Source organism: Melanotaenia boesemani, chromosome 17 (genome assembly GCF_017639745.1).
Source record: "Melanotaenia boesemani isolate fMelBoe1 chromosome 17, fMelBoe1.pri, whole genome shotgun sequence".
Taxonomy (NCBI): Eukaryota; Metazoa; Chordata; class Actinopteri; order Atheriniformes; family Melanotaeniidae; genus Melanotaenia; species Melanotaenia boesemani.
The window spans coordinates 23618724-23637448 of NC_055698.1; the positions used below are offsets into that span (position 1 = coordinate 23618724).

At 38.5% G+C, this 18725-nt stretch overlaps 1 protein-coding gene across 1 annotated transcript in view; it reads left to right on the forward strand.

The window, feature by feature from the left end:
- Nucleotides 1-10886: 10886 nt before the first annotated feature.
- LOC121656538 (semaphorin-6D-like) overlaps nt 10887-18725 on the forward strand; it is a 184457-nt gene continuing 176618 nt past the window's right edge. Inside the window, exon 1 of the mRNA XM_042011580.1 lies at nt 10887-11142. The gene's annotated coding sequence lies outside the window, so the exon portion shown is untranslated. The remainder of the gene's footprint in view (nt 11143-18725) is intronic.

Genomic DNA, 18725 nt, shown 5'->3' on the forward strand with positions numbered 1-18725 from the left:
GTGTAAGACTAGATGTGTGAAAAAATATACTGTGGCAATCAGTCCACTTTCAGTGTGCTGGAGAAGATAAATTTTGTATAAGTGTTTTTCTGTTTGGTGTTTGTCCCTTTATAAAGCAATCATGTAATAAATATATATGAACACACACACAACAAAAAGTAAAAAGGACCCTATGTCTTTATACAGAACTGAAGTGAGCTTCCAGCACCCTGCTTTGCATGTCCTGCACTGACCTTCTCATGCATCACCACCAAGACAAAAATGGGAATTTATTCTGTAATTCGACGGTAAATTTACATTTATGTTTCTACATTTTCTAACTTTACTACATGCTTGACACTTATACAAAACCAAAGCCGTCAAAGTCATCAGTCCAAAACACGAACCTTGTCTTCAGTTGTTGGTGCAACAGCAGACAGGGAAGGGGTCAAAACTTCTCACTGGGAAAAAGGCTCTGCATAAGGGGCAGGCAGTATATTCATTTAACAAAAAATAAAGCTTTAGTTTATACGAACACTACAAAAAGCACAAAATTAATTCGTCCACTGACATGTTGCCTGCCAGCTGACACAACTTTAAACAGCGAAAACTTGGATTACAACACACAAAAGTTATTTTTTTGTTTTAATTGAGATACTATTAAAATTCTTCTTTACTTTGCAAATGTTCTTCCATATGATATGTAGGCTATATTTAAACAATACTGAACCTTTACAAAAACCATTACAAGTTTGTTTAAATACTTTCATTAGAACTTGCATTACTACAGTTAACAAAGGACCATCCACAGCAAAAAGTAGAACAGTGAGTTCTGAAACAGCTTTCTCCCCCATGAAACCTAGATTTTAATTCTATAATATTTGTCTGTATTACACCAAAACAGAAGACAAACTATAACCGCAGAGGAACATTACTCAACCTCCTCCTACATGAAAGATGTCTGCAGGTGTATTGAAGAAGAACTAGTTCCTTTTAAACCCATGAAGGCCCGACCCATGAAAAAATGGCAAGAAAAGTCGCATTTTTTTTAATATAAGGTCTTTATTTGGTTCTTGAACACAATCTAACAAAAACATTAACATTTTTTTGGGAGGGCTATCTACCATTTATTACCCTGTGATACATTAAAAATATTATAATGTGGTTTTCTGCTTCTGGGTATCTATTAGTGGACATAAGACAAGTATCAGATTGTGTTCAACAGGATTTTGAGCAAAGTTTATACCATAAATTGAAGCAAAATGTCTCAGAATCTGTATGTAACATATATGTCACGTCAGGCTCTTATGAGTTAATGGCAAATATTGGTTTTATTTTTCTTTTTTTTCTATATATTGTACTTCATATGAACATTTGAATAGTTTTCATTCAGTTGGAAGACTTGAAACTTGATTCTAATGGATTTTTAAAGACTCCTTGGTGATGCGTTTGAGTAATTTGCAAAAAAAAAAGATCATAGTTCAGTTTAGGGAAATGCAGATGAAAATGTTTCAGAAAGATTTTTGAAGGACTTCAGAGTTTATTCAGAAAAAAACAAAACAAAACCAAAAATACGGGCTTCTTTCTTTTTTTTTTTTTTTTTTTTTTTTGTCATTTCCAAACAAAGGCTTATTCAAATGTAACCTTACACAAGATCTTTGTAAGATAATAGTTTAGCTATGTTTGAAAGTTTCTTGAAAACAAACACCCAAGGTTCCAGTGTTCCCATTTTCTGTACACAGTCTAAGCACGTGTAGCACTGGTACTTCTCATGTTTATAGAGCTGTGGAAATCTTGTAGCTGCAGCAACAATCAGCCACATATAGTTCACATAAAGTGTAGCAGACATGTTGCTGATTTCCTCTGCAGGTAAATCTCTTTCTATCTGACTGTAATCCATCACAGAGCTCAAAGACAGAGATTTGCTCACATTTGATCTGGGAGTTAAAAAAAAACTACTGTGCTCTCCATATCCCTTAAGTTAAATATTCTTGCAACATCTTGTTTATGGTGTTTCACTCTCAGAAGGTACAGTAGAGCTCAAAATCCTGCTAACTTTCCACCTAAATAACTATAATAGCATTGGTTTTGCACACAAAAACCAAAACATATATATAATGAAGAAGACCTCAGTTATACAAACAAGACAAAAAAATGCTTTATTTATTTGTTACTGATTTAATGACTAAAAATCTGATATTAAAGACGGCAAATATTTGTGAACTTCAAAATTATTGTGTCCTCTGTCTCAAATATCACTGAGGAAATAGGTTGGGTTATTTTATTCCGTTGTCTCAATTTTTGTGAAATTAAGTCATGAGATGAACAAATACATAAGAGAACATATGTAAGGGAATAGTGAACCGCATTCACTCAGATTGTGTACTATGAGAGAGAATTTCAAAGCAATATTACCCCACAGCATTGTGGTCACAAAGGAATTAAGTTAACTTCTACACATCCTAAGGCTACTTTTATTCAGGACAACACTAACAAAACTTGCTACATTACAAGATTGCAAGGATAAAGATTCCCATCTGCGCTAACTCCAGATCATTTATACAAGCCAGAATAATACTGGTGCTGAATAAAACTTTTAGTTGACTCTTTTTGTTCTATTTAGGGAAAAAAAAGAAAAAAAAACACTCCTATCCAGATCAATAAGATTCCTTAATACGTGAAACATGGAGGTTGCAACTATCTGCTCAGCCCTATGTTTCTGCATCTGGGATAAGAGTGATGCAATCATGGATGGAGCAAGGAATTCTGAATCACCAAGGCAAATTTCAAAGGAAAATGTGAGAATATGAACTAAATCGATGTCCTGGCCTTTAAACAAGCGAGTAAACCTGCTAACATCTCAGAGCTGAAGCTCCTCTGGAGGAATGGGCTGAAATTCCCCCTTATTTGATGTGCAGATCTGATCAATAAAGACTACAAACACTGTGCTTATTGCTACAAATGCTGGTCTCAACAGAAACTCAAAGCAACACTTAACCTACTTTTTTTACAACTCACAAATAATGTGCTCCTCAACATATTAGGGGCGATCACATCCAGAGGGAGTTTTGTGTAGAGCTGCTGCTCCTCCATACTGAAAGGGGGCAGCTAAGGTAGTTCAGGCATCTATTTAGGATGCCTCCTGGTCGGGTGTCCTTCGCTGTCTTCTGGGCACGTTTTGCTGAGAGGAAACCCAGGGGCAGACCCAGGATTCGCTGGAGGGATTATCTATGCCTTCTGGCCTGGAAATGCCTTGGGATCCCCCAGGGAGAGCTGGAGAGAGTTGATAGGAAAATGAATGCCTGGGTCTACTTCCTTAACCTCTCGTTTCCACACCCTGACCTCGGAAGAGGAAGGAAATAGAAGAATTGGTGGATGGACAAATATGTCACTGGTTCATTCAACGTAATGAATCAAAACAATTTGATGTTCTCTTCTGATTATCTGAGTTCTCTGTCAACTGTGCATTTAAGATTTGGTGTGAGAAATATAATGACCTTTTAAGTCATACAGCATTTATGCTTAACTATATAAAAGTCCAGTGGGCTAGAAGGTTTGAAGCATAAGCACAACTGTACCCAACACTGCTGACCGACTCACCTGACTAGTCTTCAGGCCATTAAAGAAATCCATGGTCAAAGTGATTCGGATCATTGCGCTTGCCTCTTTCTGCCACTTCCAGCAGCTTGACTTTGACTTTTTTTTTTACACTCTCATCCCAAACCAACATGATTTGTTAACAAATAGCCCTAAAGAAGGACATAATTTCTACCCAAATCTAAAACAAAGCAGTTAATTTATTTATTTATTCCTATTAGACTTCTGGCTGTGGTCAGAAAGCCTGAAATATGTTAAAAACTTCCTGAACGGAGACTTTTTCTCATACACACAGTAAAATAAAAATCATCAATAAGATAAACATCCCAAAAGGTTCTTTGTTTAGCAGTTTATCACAAACTAATTGCTTCATCAAGCTCTACATCTTTTAATGCTCAAGAAAAAGCTAATTTCAGTGGTCATATTGCGATATAATAACTGTGATAATTATGAAATTATTTACATAGAACTTTTTGAAACTGTGCTAAAAAGAGCTTAACATGACAGCAGAAATTGAAAATCAAGTAGAAAACTTATGACAACTGTGAAACATGATGATGGTCTAGGCAGTGCTCCATTCAGTAAATAAATACACTCTGAAAGTCAAAAAAGCTATCTGATAACAATAACAACAATAAGCCTTCCCCACAATAACAAGTACAATAAAATGAGGTATTATCTATGTAAAACCCCTCCCAACAATTACAGAGTGTTAACCCAGAAAAAAAGGGGGCAGGTCAGCTGGATTAGCAGCAACAGAAAATCTAATATGTTCATCAGATAATACAACTAGTCCTCCTAAAATGGAAAATTTTAAAGAGGGATTACAAGAGATGTTATGTCTCTTAATGCAGCGAGCAAAAAGCTCCATAAGGTGGGGGCTCTCATGGAAAAAGCCCAATCTCCCTTTGTCAAAAGCTTTGATCTGGGGATAGTTAGGTTGCTTTGTGTGGATTTCAGTAGTCAAGGTTGCATAGCAGGTCAATAAGTCTGAGATGTATGTTGGGGCAAGACCATTTAAGGCTTTGAAGACAAGCAGTAAGGTTTTGAAATCAATACAAAATCTAACAGGAAGCCAGTGAAGGGAAGCAAGAATAGGAGTGATGTGCTCATAGTCTTTTATACTGGTAAGGGGTTTTGCTGCAACATTTTGGATCAATTGGAGGAAACAGAAGGACTGATACCTGAATACAGAGAATTATGGTAATCAAGGCGAGAACAGACAACGGCATGCATTTGTAAGTCAGCAGTTGAAAGAAATTGCCTGAATTTAGTCATTAAGCTGAAAAAATCAAAATGAACTGTTTGACCTGAGCATCAAAACTGAGATGAACAGAATGAACACTAATTTATTTATTTATTTTTTCTGTCATTGAATTTAAGAAAATATTGGGCCATCCATGATTTCATGTTAGAAAGACAAGCTGTAAGATTTGCAACGTTGCAGGGATCTGTGGGATTTATTGGCATCTACACCTTAAAGCCATCTGCATTAAAATTGTTCTTCACTTTATTGTCCCAAAATTAGCCAGCCAAGATATAGCATAGAAACATGGAACATAGGGAGGGGGGGGGGGGGGGGTTCAAGGACTGAGCCCTGTGGCCTGCCATAACTTTGCTCAGCCAGTAAGGATATGAAGTTATTCAGAGTGACAAAAAAAGATATTTTAAGATATTTTTAAACCCGCTGAGCCAAAATATCTGCATGAAAGGAGGTCAAGGTGTATGTATGACCATTGTAGATAATCTAATGCAAAAACAGTGAACATGTACCTGTTTTTAGTAAAAAGTTCTCCATGTCTTTATGTCAGGCTTTTCATTTTTTTTCCACCAAAGGCCCATTTTAATGAAGGTATATGTTCAGCAGCTGTTTCATGACCTTGCGAATCAGTGTGTGTTTTATATGTCTACATTAATATTAATGAAGTGCCATATGGGCCATATTTCCCACTTTTCCTCGGAAGCAGACACATTTCACCTCTCAGCCATACATAACCTGTTCTGATCTCCTCTTGCATTCATTCCAGAAACACAGTGAGTAAACAGAATCACTTCCTGCTCCTCCAGTGCAGAGGCTGTTGTATTTCTTCCATCATTAACTTTGTGTTGCTCTGGTAGGGGGGAAGCTTGCATGATACGACAAAGGCTTCACTTTATGAAACTCATTCAAAGTGTGTGTTTTATGACATTTGCTGCTGCGATTTTACAGCCATTAAACTTTCAGCCCTGAGGGGTCGAACGTGTGTGATTTATTGATTCAATTCCAATGAGATCGACAACTAAAAGCTGCACAAGTGGAAGGGTGAAATAGAAACGCTCATGCATTTATTTATTTCATGCATTTCATTCTTTTCAGGCTCAGTGAGGAAGCGCTGCACCTGTTGGTGTTTAATATTTGAGCTGCGTATAGGTACTGTAATCTACTGTTTGCAGCTGATCAGACTTCAGACAATGATGATACAGCTTTTTTTTCTTAGCAAGCAGCAGCTTTAAACTTTAACTTTATTAGGAATCACCGCAGAATTTGGGTGGAGACTGAAATGAACTTAAAAAATATGTGGAACAAATGTTAGTTCCAGCTGTTTGAACTCATCAGAAGATCATCAATGGTTTTTCCAAACTCTTAACAGTGGTGTCACTATGGAGACTGATGATCATATTCACCACTGATGTGACCCAGCAGAACTCATGAATTACCGGAACCCCCTGCTGGCATTGTTTCTCCGTATGCCAGCATAAACATGGATGAGTGTTGTGAGGAGGACAGGGTGAAGATGCAGACAGCACAGTTTAATCAGGCATTCAGGAACGCTAACTCAAGCACAATCAAAAGCTTATTTCCCCAGATGTTTGCAGCTTTCATATCCTCTAATTTGTTGTTTTTCATAAACAGTAAGATGATGAGGAGGGGGTGATCTAAAAAGGGGTGGACAGATGAACGGACTGGGATGCTGCAGAGGGGGTTTGGTTTCTAATCCCAGCACTGCATGTGCAGCATCTCTTTCACTTTTTTCTTTTTCCACTTGGTTCTAATTATCCTGCAGAGAAATAAACTCAGTTTGTCAGCCGGAAATTTAATTGAGGTTTCCTCTAGGAAATCATTTTACAAGTGAAGAGCACACCGGAGTCCACAAGCCTTTTATCATAAGTAATGATAGTTTTAGTAGTTACAATTCAGCTGATATTAGACATACCAACTTTTCCATAATTTCCTACAGTATTTACTTTTCTTTTTTTTTTTTTTTAGCTCTGTTAAAACATTTTTAACACTTTTTTTCATTCAACTTTTTTTTGTGTTGTTGTTTCACATGTTTGATGGCATAAAAGCCACTTTTCCTTTTGTAATCCAGCCTGTCGGAGCCTCAGCATTAGGGCTGGGCGATTAATCGATAAAATCGATAAATCAAATTTTCCATTTCTGGAGATTTATTTTTATGAACATTTTTTTCCATAGTTAGTTAGCAGCAGACTTAGCCCTCCCTCCACACCAGAACTGTGTTTGTCTGACAGATTTTCAGTGAAGGGACCCTTCACTCGCGCCTGGGATTTAGCTGTGCGTGTAACTGCAGTGAGAAATGCTGCTCTCTATGAGATGCAGAAGTCAGCTTAACCCACAAACCCTAGTTAAGAGACAACCTTTATCAGGGGAATTATGTCTGCAGTGGCTCCTGTATGATGGAAAGAGATCACGCAGCAGCAAGAGATCATTGTGTCGCATATTTCTATGTAAGATATGAAGTCGTTTATATGGTGGAAAAGCTATGACATTATATGCTTTATTTTTGCTGGCATTCATCTATATAAACAAATAAAAGTTTTTAATAAGTTTATTTATGTTTTGTAAAAGAAAAGAAAAAAAATCAATTAAAATCGGAAATCGGATTTGATTATAAAAAATCTGAGATTTTATTTTTAGGCCCTATCACTCAGCCCTACTCAGCATCCAGACTGAAATTTCCAGCCTGTGAGTTAGACCACAGAAGGTTGAAAAATTCTGGAAACTGCATCTTTGGACAACTGTCAAACTTAAACACTGTTGTTTTCTTTGTGAAGTCAGAGAGATTTTTTGCAGATAAAAATGTTTGTTGACCAAACCCAATTAAACACTGACTGTAATAACAGTCAGAAAGCCACAGAAAAATGACAACTAAATCGACATATAGTAGTCACATGCAGCTTTAGTCAGGCCCTGTGTTGTTTCACATAAGAGAAAAGTGTATGTTTTACACACAACATTTAAAAGCTACTAATTAACTTTTTTTGTTGGTTTCTTTTTCTGCACCAGTAGAAGGTTTTGACACAGTATGCTGTTATTTTCTGTTTTCAACTCACCAAAATTTTGGTTCTCCACTTCATCCACTCTGATGAAGATAGTTGGTAAGGTTGTGAAGAGGTACCTCCGCTAGTTGCAGGGAAATACATACATGCATTTACATAAATATTATTTTTGCATACCCTTTTAATTATGTTATTTTTTTCTCTTTATGTTCATTTATGTACTTTTTTTTGTCTCCACTGTAATGCTTTTAAACGTCTATGTAAAGCACAATGAATTGTCTTGTATTTGAAAGCTGCTGCATTAATAAACTTGCCTTGCTTATTTAGGTCACTGACAAAATTCTTTCAAAAGCTCCATTAATGGTGAATATATACAGAAATTAAATACTAGTTCAAGTTCAAGCTTAAGAATCTTTATTATCTCCTGAGAGCAATTAGTTTTACAGCCAGTTACAACATGTGTAATGAAAACAACAGACACATCTTATCACAACAAATAATTTGAAAAGCTAATTGCAGAAGGAATAAACTAATCTTTTAGTCTTACACATCAGCAGCAGGTATCTATGTCTGGAAGGAAGCAATCTGAACTGGTCATGCAGTGGGTGGTCTGGATCTGACAGGATCCGTCTGGCTTCCCTCACTGACCTCACCTTGTGCAAATCAGTGAGGTTATTCAAGGCTGTGCCAGCTTTTTTTTTACTGCACATCCTGACAATCCCCAACAGTGAGTTTCTATTTTTACATGTTAAAAGACTGACTTTTGCTGTTGGTGTGATAAAAAGAAAATCTGGAAATCTTTTGATAATGATAGAAAATATATCAATACACCCATATCTGACTTGTCTCAGCAGTCACTACCCTGTTTTTTTTTTTTTTCTTGTTTTCTTTGTCCATCCATCCATTTTTTATATCACTTTTTCTAACGCAGAGTCACAGGGAAGCCTGAGCCTATCCCAACAATTAGAAATTGAAAGGCAGGGTACACCCTGGACAGATCACCACTCCATCGCAGGGTCAACACAGAGAGACAAACAACCACTCACACTCACTTCTGGGGAGTGACCAATCAACCTAATATGCATGTCTTTGGACAGTGGGAGGAAGACAGAATAACTGGAGAGGATCCACGCATACATGGGGAGAACATGCAAGAAGAGCAGGATGCAGCTAATCAGAATGATGAGATGCCCAACAAAAATCAACCATGAGCTGATCCCTCATGACACGACAGATGATTCCTGATCTATTAAGAAGAGGGAAACCTTCTGAAGAACTTCAAGAAATCACCCCCAAACACTTCCTACTATTTTGAAATGGACTCATCTTGGGTGAAAACAGACTAAATCACCACTGATGGGGTTAAAATTGTAATTTATTGTCAAGAAGATGAAATGAATGGATTACCAGCTAGATCTTAGAGTACAGTAGTGAGGACCCCCCCCAACACACACACACACACACACACACACACACACACACACACACACACACACACACACACACACACACACACACACACACACATCCTTTCTTTTGTGTTGTTAAAGAAGTTGCATAACGAAGCAACTGAAGACTCACTTGAGCAAAGGAATGCATTACTACATTTTCAAGAAAGGCGACATCCCAGGGTGCAACAGCTGACTTGACATCACCCTCCTCAGTGTGCCAGATAAGGCTCTCTGCTAGATTCATTGTTGGCAACAGCAAAACACCTCTGACCCATAACCGAGTCTGCAACAATCCAGCTTTTATTAGGGAGGATGACACTGAACAAACTCACAGTCCTCTGAAACATCACAGAATACTACCAGCAACATCTACTCCTCAATTCACTCAAGCTGAAGGAAGCTTTTGGCTCACTTTTATTTTGTTTACAGATTAATTTCTTGTCAGTACTTTAAGTATTTTATTCTATTAAGGAAAGAAGAAAAAGAATTATTCCCTTTGTTCTTGTTGCAGTGGTGCTGCTTGGTCTAAAAATTCTTAATTGGACAAACTTAGTCATTGTAAAAATATACAGGTATAATGTGAGTGCTGGAGTTACATGTATACATTTCAAGGCCTTTTTTGACTCATTACCATGAGTAGAATATCATGGACACAGAAGGCACCTTAAATGTATAATGGAAATACTAACACAGAAGAAGAAGAATATTGACAACAGCTTTAAAGTAAATATCATCTGAAGGCTTAACTTCATTTGTTGTCTGGCAAATAGTTAAAGGAGCACTACTGAATTTTGGCAGATTTTCTCAGCAAGGTGCCCCCCCAGTGACGGCTAATTTAGTATCCATTTTGCATTCTACCTTGACTCTGACCTCTCTCCAGCTAGTAAAAATCAGTCCAGAGTCAACTCTTGTCTCTAATAGTGTCCTCTTTCACTTCTTTGATGAATCAGCCAGGGTGTCCAAAACAGCCAATGTGTTGATATTCAGTGGCTGGCACGTGACACAGAGTCATAAAACAAAATGCTGCTTTAAAGTGATACAGTTTCTCAGAATAAATGTTCTGGCATCAAAACAAGTCAGAAACATATTTTAAAGGTCAGAAAGTTACAGTGCCACTTTAAGAAACTTCATTTTTTTAATCAAAATTTGATCAGAATATTGTAAATAATTTATTTTCCTATATACTGCAAAATTCAATAACTACTGAACACCCTATAAGCATCAAACACCGAAGTGAAAATCATAGCCAAGTGTCTACTCCTTAACATCCATTTTGGTTAAACATGCATAAAAATATCATGTTTTTTTTTTTCTTGTTAACATATTATAAAACAACAACAAAAGGTAGCAAGTGGTTTATTTTATGTTAGAGCGGTTATGTAATTTATTAATTTATTAAATGAAATGACACCTTATCTTGTATGAGCTTGCACAAAGCCATTTTACATTCATACGACTTCAAATTGAAGAAGGGCGGGGTCAGAGTCAGCATTACCGCTCTCTGATTGGAGAAAGACAATCTATTATGATAATGAGGAGGGCGTGGCCGGGGACCGGGGACGCTGGGCTGTGGAGAAACGCCTCATTGTGTCGTTTTGACCCGGACTGGACGCACCGTCGCTCTGATTAGGCGTCTGTGAGCTTGCCGTCTTTGGTGGATTTATATCGGCAGTTCTTGGAGCTGGAAGAGGATATTCCCGCCTGCTTGGTCCCGGGTTTAATTGGAAATAAGCAGAGCAGTTGTGGATTAATGTCCCGGACTGCATGTTCGGACTGAGACGGAGCTGAGTCCGGCTCCCTGTCCTGTGCTGTTCTGTGGGGATGAGAACACAGAAAGGTGAGTCTGTTCTTGCACTAATTGTGTTTTCCTGCAGGAAACCCTTTGCGCTTCTCCCGGCGTGTGTGTGCGCTCGCGTGCCGTTTCGGTGTGTGTGTGTGTTCATGCAGGACGGAATCAGCATGCACCGGTTGTATTGTGTTTTGTGGCGTCGTAGCGTGGCTTAAATGTTTCCTCGTGTGGCTAGCGTTGAGCGCGTGCACGTTTGGCAACCCAGACTGACGCCTGTCAATTAGCCTCTCGTCAGCACACGCGATGGCAACAACAAAAACACCCAAGAGGGCACGAGCGCGTCCGAGCCTCATTAACTCCAGTCACCTTCCCGCAGTCATGCTTTAACTTCAGACGGAGTGAGGGGGTCTGCGGGATTGGGACTTGGGCTGTCTGGGTGTGTGACGTCCCGCTTTTGGTTCTTCTCTTGTGCAGTTTTGCGCTAAAATGTTGCCTTTGGACATCCGAAGGGAGCGGTTGTTTGGGTGGGTGTCTTTGTCTTCCCTCTGGGTTTAGGGTTAATTTGCAGTGACAGGCTGCACTGATATGTGCTTGCATGCGCGCGCGGGCTCTGTATACCCCAATCCTCTATGATCCGGAAAGTCCTCTCTCAGCAGAGGTGATATCTGACTCAGATCCAGAATTCTTCTTGTTCTGGTTCCAGGTTTCTCGCAGCGCACACCAGGAAGCTGAAACCGACGTTTAGTCTGATCAATGATTCATTCTCAGGGGATTTAACACAGCTGAAAGGACCAGGCAGTAAATCAATGATCATTTTCATAATCAAATAATCTTGATCGGATTCGAGGCGTTTGTGGACTTCGGGAGCGTGTGTGGTGCACAGACTGTGGACCTCCCAGAGGATCATATGATACCTCAATCTACTTTATTTGGCAAAAATCTCAATGTAAACTGAATTTGTTTGCTTTTAGTCGAACAGAGGGGGGGGAAAAAGGTTTTCAAAAACCTCATCTTTCAGATTCTGCATTTGCTTCCCTTAATTATTTGAGATTTCATACATCAAACAACCAGATCCCCTTCAGATGAGGTGATTTGTAATCTTCTAAACAATTTGTTCCAGTGGGATCACTACACTGCTGCCACACCGTCAACCTGCATGTACACACACAGATGGCAGGTTAATAAAGGGGATGCATTCTGCTAATAACAAGGTGAATGTCTCACCTGCAGGTTCAGCAATCAAAAAGGGTGAAAAATGTTCAGCCAAGATCCCAGAACTGTCTTCAAACAGCTTATTTTTTCTGACCAACAAGTCAAAACCCAAATATGGTTATGTCCTCAGATGCTTTTGACTCTCATTTTATTTTAACTTCAAGCAAGAAAGGGAAGCATCAGATCTGCCTTCATAATTTGAGCACAGACTATTAAAGAGCTCCACTTAATTGCTGCTCACTGGTTAATGTTTACTTCCACTAACCAGGTGAAGTCATTTAGCGACTGATAACCTCATTATGACTGTCTGACTGAAATAGTGTTTTCTTCTAAAGAGCAGGACAAGAAGCAGAGAGAAGAGGGATGTGGTTATTTTTTTTTCTTACATCCTGAATTAAATTACCACCTATGACTAATTGTGTTGCAGTTTAGATAATCAAATCATAGTCTCTAAGTTTTATTAAAGCAAATTAAATCAAGTAAAAATAGCTTACATCTTTTAGGGGTGTTATAAGTGTTAAAATGCATCTTTTTTTTGTATAATTTTAGTTTTCATTTATATAAGGATGCATTTTTCCCCCCCTTTTTGCTTTATTTCCTTCTTGATATAAGAAAAGATGTGAACAAATCCACTAAATTTCAAACAATACCGGGTCACCACGTCAGGTTGTTTTGTTCTGTAAAGCCTCCTCTAGGTGAAGCATCTACTGTGGCACTGAAAAGACCATCTGATCAGACACTGATTGGGAAGTTAAGGGTGAAAATATCAGAGTAAACAACCTAAATTGTCCTTAATTGGCATCGTTCAGCCTCTCATTAACCAGCCACATGCAGATTGATGGGTTTGAACAGTTTGCTCAGGATGCCGCCAGAGGTAAGAGAGCAGTTACTCTGAAGGTCGTCCTCCTGCTGGTTTGTGTGTGTTTTTTTTTATTTTTTATTACTGATCTGAAATAAAAAAGCAAACACAGCTGTCACTTCAGGAAGGAGACAGTTCCACCAATTAATCATCCATTATGAGCAGGATATTGAATTATTAATGTCAACATTGATGCTTTTTGGCATTAGAGTCATAGTGGAGCTGCAGGACTGAGGCAGCCTGCAGAGTTACTGCTGCATGTCGGAGACTCAGTGAATGAAGACAAGTTAATGTATAAAGGAGGAGATGGGATGTGATGGAGGTTAAACTCACATTTGCCATCCTTTTACAAGGAAAATTACTGCCTGTGTTCTCTCATGAAAAAGCCGAACGTAAATGTTTATGAACTGATCATATCACCTGACGGAGTAATATGAGGTCAAAACATAAAAAATAACAGTCTCATGAGAATAAAAGGTTAGAAAATGCACTGTTGCAGCAGCAGTGACTTGTTGCAGTTCTGCTTTTTGGGGGGGTCTTCTTTGGAAATGATTTAACCCCCTTGGGGCTAAAAGACTGTAAATGCAATATTCTGAATATTGGAATGATGATATGACTAATATATAAACAAATGCTTTAGTATGTGGTGCAAATCTCAAGTGTATTAGCGAGGGAGGCATTGTACTGCTGCACCTGCACTTCTTCTAAGTGGAATGCATCCCTCATTAATACACCTGTGCAGTTCCTTTTTCGTGTTTAAATGTCTTTTTCATTCTTTAAAAATAAACAAGTTAATATTGCAATAATGATTATATTTCAATATAATATGCAGCCCTGGTCCTTCACTACTAAGAATACCATTTTTTAATTTAATCCATAAGCTGTTTTATTATGTGTATTAGGGCATTTCATGAACAAAATCAGTGTTATGGCTGGCTTTAATGTCTTAGCATTAAATCTGCAGTGAAAACACCACCACAGAACCCCAGAAAAGCAAGGTCAGACAGCTTGTATGTTTGTACAGTGCAAAAAAAAAGTGGAGGACATAATCCTGACTACCTGTAGGGTGGGGTTGAACAGCTACTTTGCATGCTCTGTAAGGAACTGATAAAATGGGAAGCTGCTGCAAGCGCTGAGGAGAAGTGGATGCACTGTTCTGACAAGCAAGCGGACATAGCTGCTACTGGGACACGACATTCATGGACCTTCTGGTTACTGAATAAATAATGTAGAGTTGTATCCAAACTATTTTAAAGCCACGAGATTTCTTTTTTGGGAAGTTTACAGGGACAAAGACTAGCTTTTAAATAATTAGATTAATAACTGCTGATGTGGGGTGTGACTGCTTTAAACTATGAGAACTATGACACAGTAGCAATAAACATCCTTATCAGAGAATAACTGTTAATAATTAATCAATGTTGATGCATAATGTTTGTGTCACAACGGCCTAAATCAAATTGACTTTAATTGAATCACTTGGATCCATTAACCGTCCTTTCCCCGTTTGTACTTGTTGCATGCCTTTTGTATGCATCTTCATCACCTATACCTTTTAATCCATTTAATATCTATTTCTTTCTCTCAAAGAATTTGATGTTTTGCTTGAAAACAATCAGAAATAATGTCATTATTATGATTATTGTGTTTTGTGTTTCACATTGAATATTCTGTGTATGGGTGAAACAAGAATGACTTCTAAAAGTCAAGACTAAGGTATTTACATGGCCAGATTCCTCTTCAGTGTTTCGCATCAGACTTGTTTTTCTCGCCACTCTGAGGTCAAAGATCACAAGTTCCCTTTGTTAAGCACACATTATAAACCAGGATTGACACCAAAAACACTATTTTCCCAGCAACCCCCCCTCTCCTCCTCTTTATCCCTCCTTTCAGTCTAGACTCTGTCCTCTATTGTCCAGTGTGAAGGTGTTGTGATCTAAAATGTTTCTGTGCTGTTTGAACTCCATCCTGAACGCGCACCTGCCTCATAGAAATCTGTCGGCAGGGCAGCCCGATCAGCCAGCTGCCAGCCCGCTGCTGCCTGCTCATTGTGTGTGTTAACCTTGGGGTGCGTTTGGACACAATAACCTGCAAGCCCCCGGTGGGCGGATGGTGAGGAGGAGGAAGCGGGGAGAATAATGTTATTCCAGCGCAGGAAGATTAGCCGCTCCGCTGTGAAAGCCTCCAAACTGACGCATGTCATCAGCTATTATGTTCGCTGTGCAAATCTGTGCCGCGGGACTCGGCTTTTGTTCTAATCCTGTTTGTGTGTGTGGTTGCAGCTGAGACTGATTGCAGGAAACTGTGTGAATTTAAGTTTGCTATCATCACGGACAAATAATTACCCATTGTCAGGGAGGCATCTCTTTCCCAATGCTCATTTCCCTTCCATCTTGTCTCTCAGCAGGAAACTTCCAGGAAGCGGGGAAAGGAAGCTGTTAATGTATGTGGAAGTGATGTCTTACAGCGCTGCATCATATTTTAGTACTTTTAAAGCTACTACAATATCATCCTCAGTTTTATGTGAATAAAATTGGTATTGGAATAAAGCGGATGGTACACAGAGGCTGAGTGATTAGAAACACTAGTTCATTAACAACCCTGCTGTGATATCAGATGACTATCTGGGCAATAATTGGGTGCCTAATGCAACCACTCATTGGATCATTTGCAGTCTTCATGTCCTTTAGGTCTGGAGAGGTTACAGGCTCTTTTAGCATGCTTTATGCTACTTGAGCGTACACATGCAGAGCCTTCTGTCCAGGTTCTGTCCTTTTATTTGCTTATTTTGGTCCATTTTCAGAGAGTTTGCAGATGCATAGCTAGACATAGCGAACAGAGCATTACCACCAAAAAGCATGGGGCGGTGTTGTGTAGTATAGCTGACATGTAACCACAAAAAAGAACAAAGAAGAAGACTGTGCTACCTCCTAGTAGTATGATTACACATCAACCATTTCAATATAAAGTATGCATCGCATGAATTTCCCTGCAAAGGGATTAATAAAGTATTTTTCATTTCATTTCATTTCATTTCATTTCATTTCATTTCATTTCATTTCATTTCATTTCATTCATTTCATTTCATTTCATTTCATTTAAAACGGCCGTACTGATTTATGTTCGTGAAGGCAGCATAAATGAGCCCTAACAAATGTTACAACTATGCTGGTAACCCGCTAGATTAGACCCTGCTTTGGCTGGCCATCATTTAGCAAGAACATGCTGACGTTAGCATAACATGGTTGGGTCTATTAGAAATTATTGGTTAGGTAAAAAAAGAGGAAAAAAAAAACATGCTTGAAGTTTGCCATGAGGTCATGTGATGCCTTATAGAGAACAAGAGACGTACTAAAATATACCTATCTCACAATGATACTTGTTCTATTGTAAAACCGTGTTTTAGTACTGTGTGAAAAAAAAGTTATTACATGTTTGAATACGCTCAGGTTCGGTGGTAAAATTAGGAAGTATAAAGAATGAAAATGTTGATAACTGACATAAATGCAGGGAACCGGGCTAAAGATGTGCAGAATGCAGTCCTTTATCTGTTTGGTCTGCACACTGCCCTGGTCACAGACAGTCACAGGTGTATTATGGTGGGACCAAGGTCAGACTGACTTCCTCTTGTGTGTCTGGATCAAGATACCACTTATGAGGACATCTTTAAAACACGTGTTACGTGTTATATGTCTTGCATGGAATGTAAGATGTAATTGTAGTCATCGGATTATGTGCGGTGACCTTGTATAGAGCCTTTTATTATGAATGTGCAGACTTTTCTGCAGACTTTAATTTCCAAGAATAAATCAAGCAGCCAACCCTAACCCTATTCCAGGTGTCAGATTTTTTTTTCTTTTAGATTTATACATTATTTATAACTGATGGAAATTTTATAAAGAGATTTGGAAGATTCATCCCTTGCAATAAATTAAATTTTTACTCTCAAATGTGTCTTCAAAGCCAAAAAAATTGGAATTGAAACTACAAAAGATAAACTATAAGTTAGGCCATTCAACATTTCATTGAACAGGACTATTTCTGTGCAAAAGGTACCTTTTCTCATGCAATCTGAATTAGATTAAAATAATCGCTTGAAAATATGGTGCAAATGAGTTTGAAGTATTCTGAAAATCTACTATTATGAAATTCTCACTCTGTTTTAAATGCAGGTTTATGCTTCATTAACTCAGTTTTTCTGACTTTGCCCTCTAAAGTCTACAGCTGGGAATTTGATAATTAGATCAGGATAATTTCAAACACAATCTCTAATGAAAACCTTTGGTTTGAATATGAAACACTTATTAATATCCAGCAAATCAGTTTGGATTTGAAGCAGTTATGATTCAGTGGTTTAGTCTAAAACATGCCAGTGTATGTCTGTTCAAACATCTTGTTTTGTTCCCCACCTGTGAGGTTTGTTTGATGGGAAATGGTGAGGAAGCTATGGGGTTTTTTTTCTGGTGATTTGCTGTGAATGTTTAATGGATTTGGATAGAATACAGATTCCTCTCAAACCTCTCATTGCTCTGTATTAAGCTTGCTTCACTCATTCATAGCTGCACCTTTTAACACTGCAGGACAATGAGCATCACTTGTACTTTTTAAATGACCTTCCTGGGTGTGTGAGCAGAACCCGCTGGGTAACAGGTGCATTAAAGGCAGCCTCAGACTTGGTTTGATGATCCGTATAGTCGCAGCGTACAGACTGGCCTCGGTTGGTCCAGAGAATCAGGCGTGAAGGCCAAATCGTCGCTGTAATCGGCCTGAAAATACGACTCCTGTCCTGAAGCAGGAGCTTTACTGCCATGCCTCTCGCCACCTCCCCACCATGATATCGGACTGTAATTGTATTTGACACTGCCTCTGACAGATAAAGAGCCTCTATTACAGAGGCCTTTAGGTGGTGTCTTTGACTTTTTTGCTGCTAAACTGCTTTGCTGCTCCTGAGTTCCATTGTATAGATGTTACTTCTGACCGTGTTTACTTCATTTTTATTTTTCTGACATCTGTGCAAACAGAGGAGGGTGAAAGACGGAGCTGTTTTTGAAGTCATTTCAACAGGTCATGCTTCCTTTTAAACTTATTTTGATGCAACCTACATAATTGGCTGTATGGCTTGATACATGTCAACAGGAGAAGCTTTACGTCTCTTGCATCAGTTTTCACATGTTTATTATTTGAAGCAGGAACGCTGGAGGGAAAAAAAAGCATCCATGTGCATTGTGATTTGGTGGTAAATGCAAGTCTCAGAAATTTTATTCACTTTTAATATGATTATTAACAGCTGTAGGATGAGACGAGTTGTAAAAAGGCCTTCTCAGGGGATTTAAATGACCAGTAATTCTTTTCCTTTATTGCACAGAAATGCCTTATAAAAGCATAAATGTCACCATTTAATTAATAAATATATTGAGAATAATGAGTGTAAATTCCTGCTTTTGCTGAATGCAGACAGGTCTGAGCCTAGGTATCTGTGTCTGTTTGAAGGGTAAATCCTGGTTTCAGTGTAATTTGTGTCTTGAGGATCTTCTCAGTCCTCTTGTGGCTGTCCATCTTA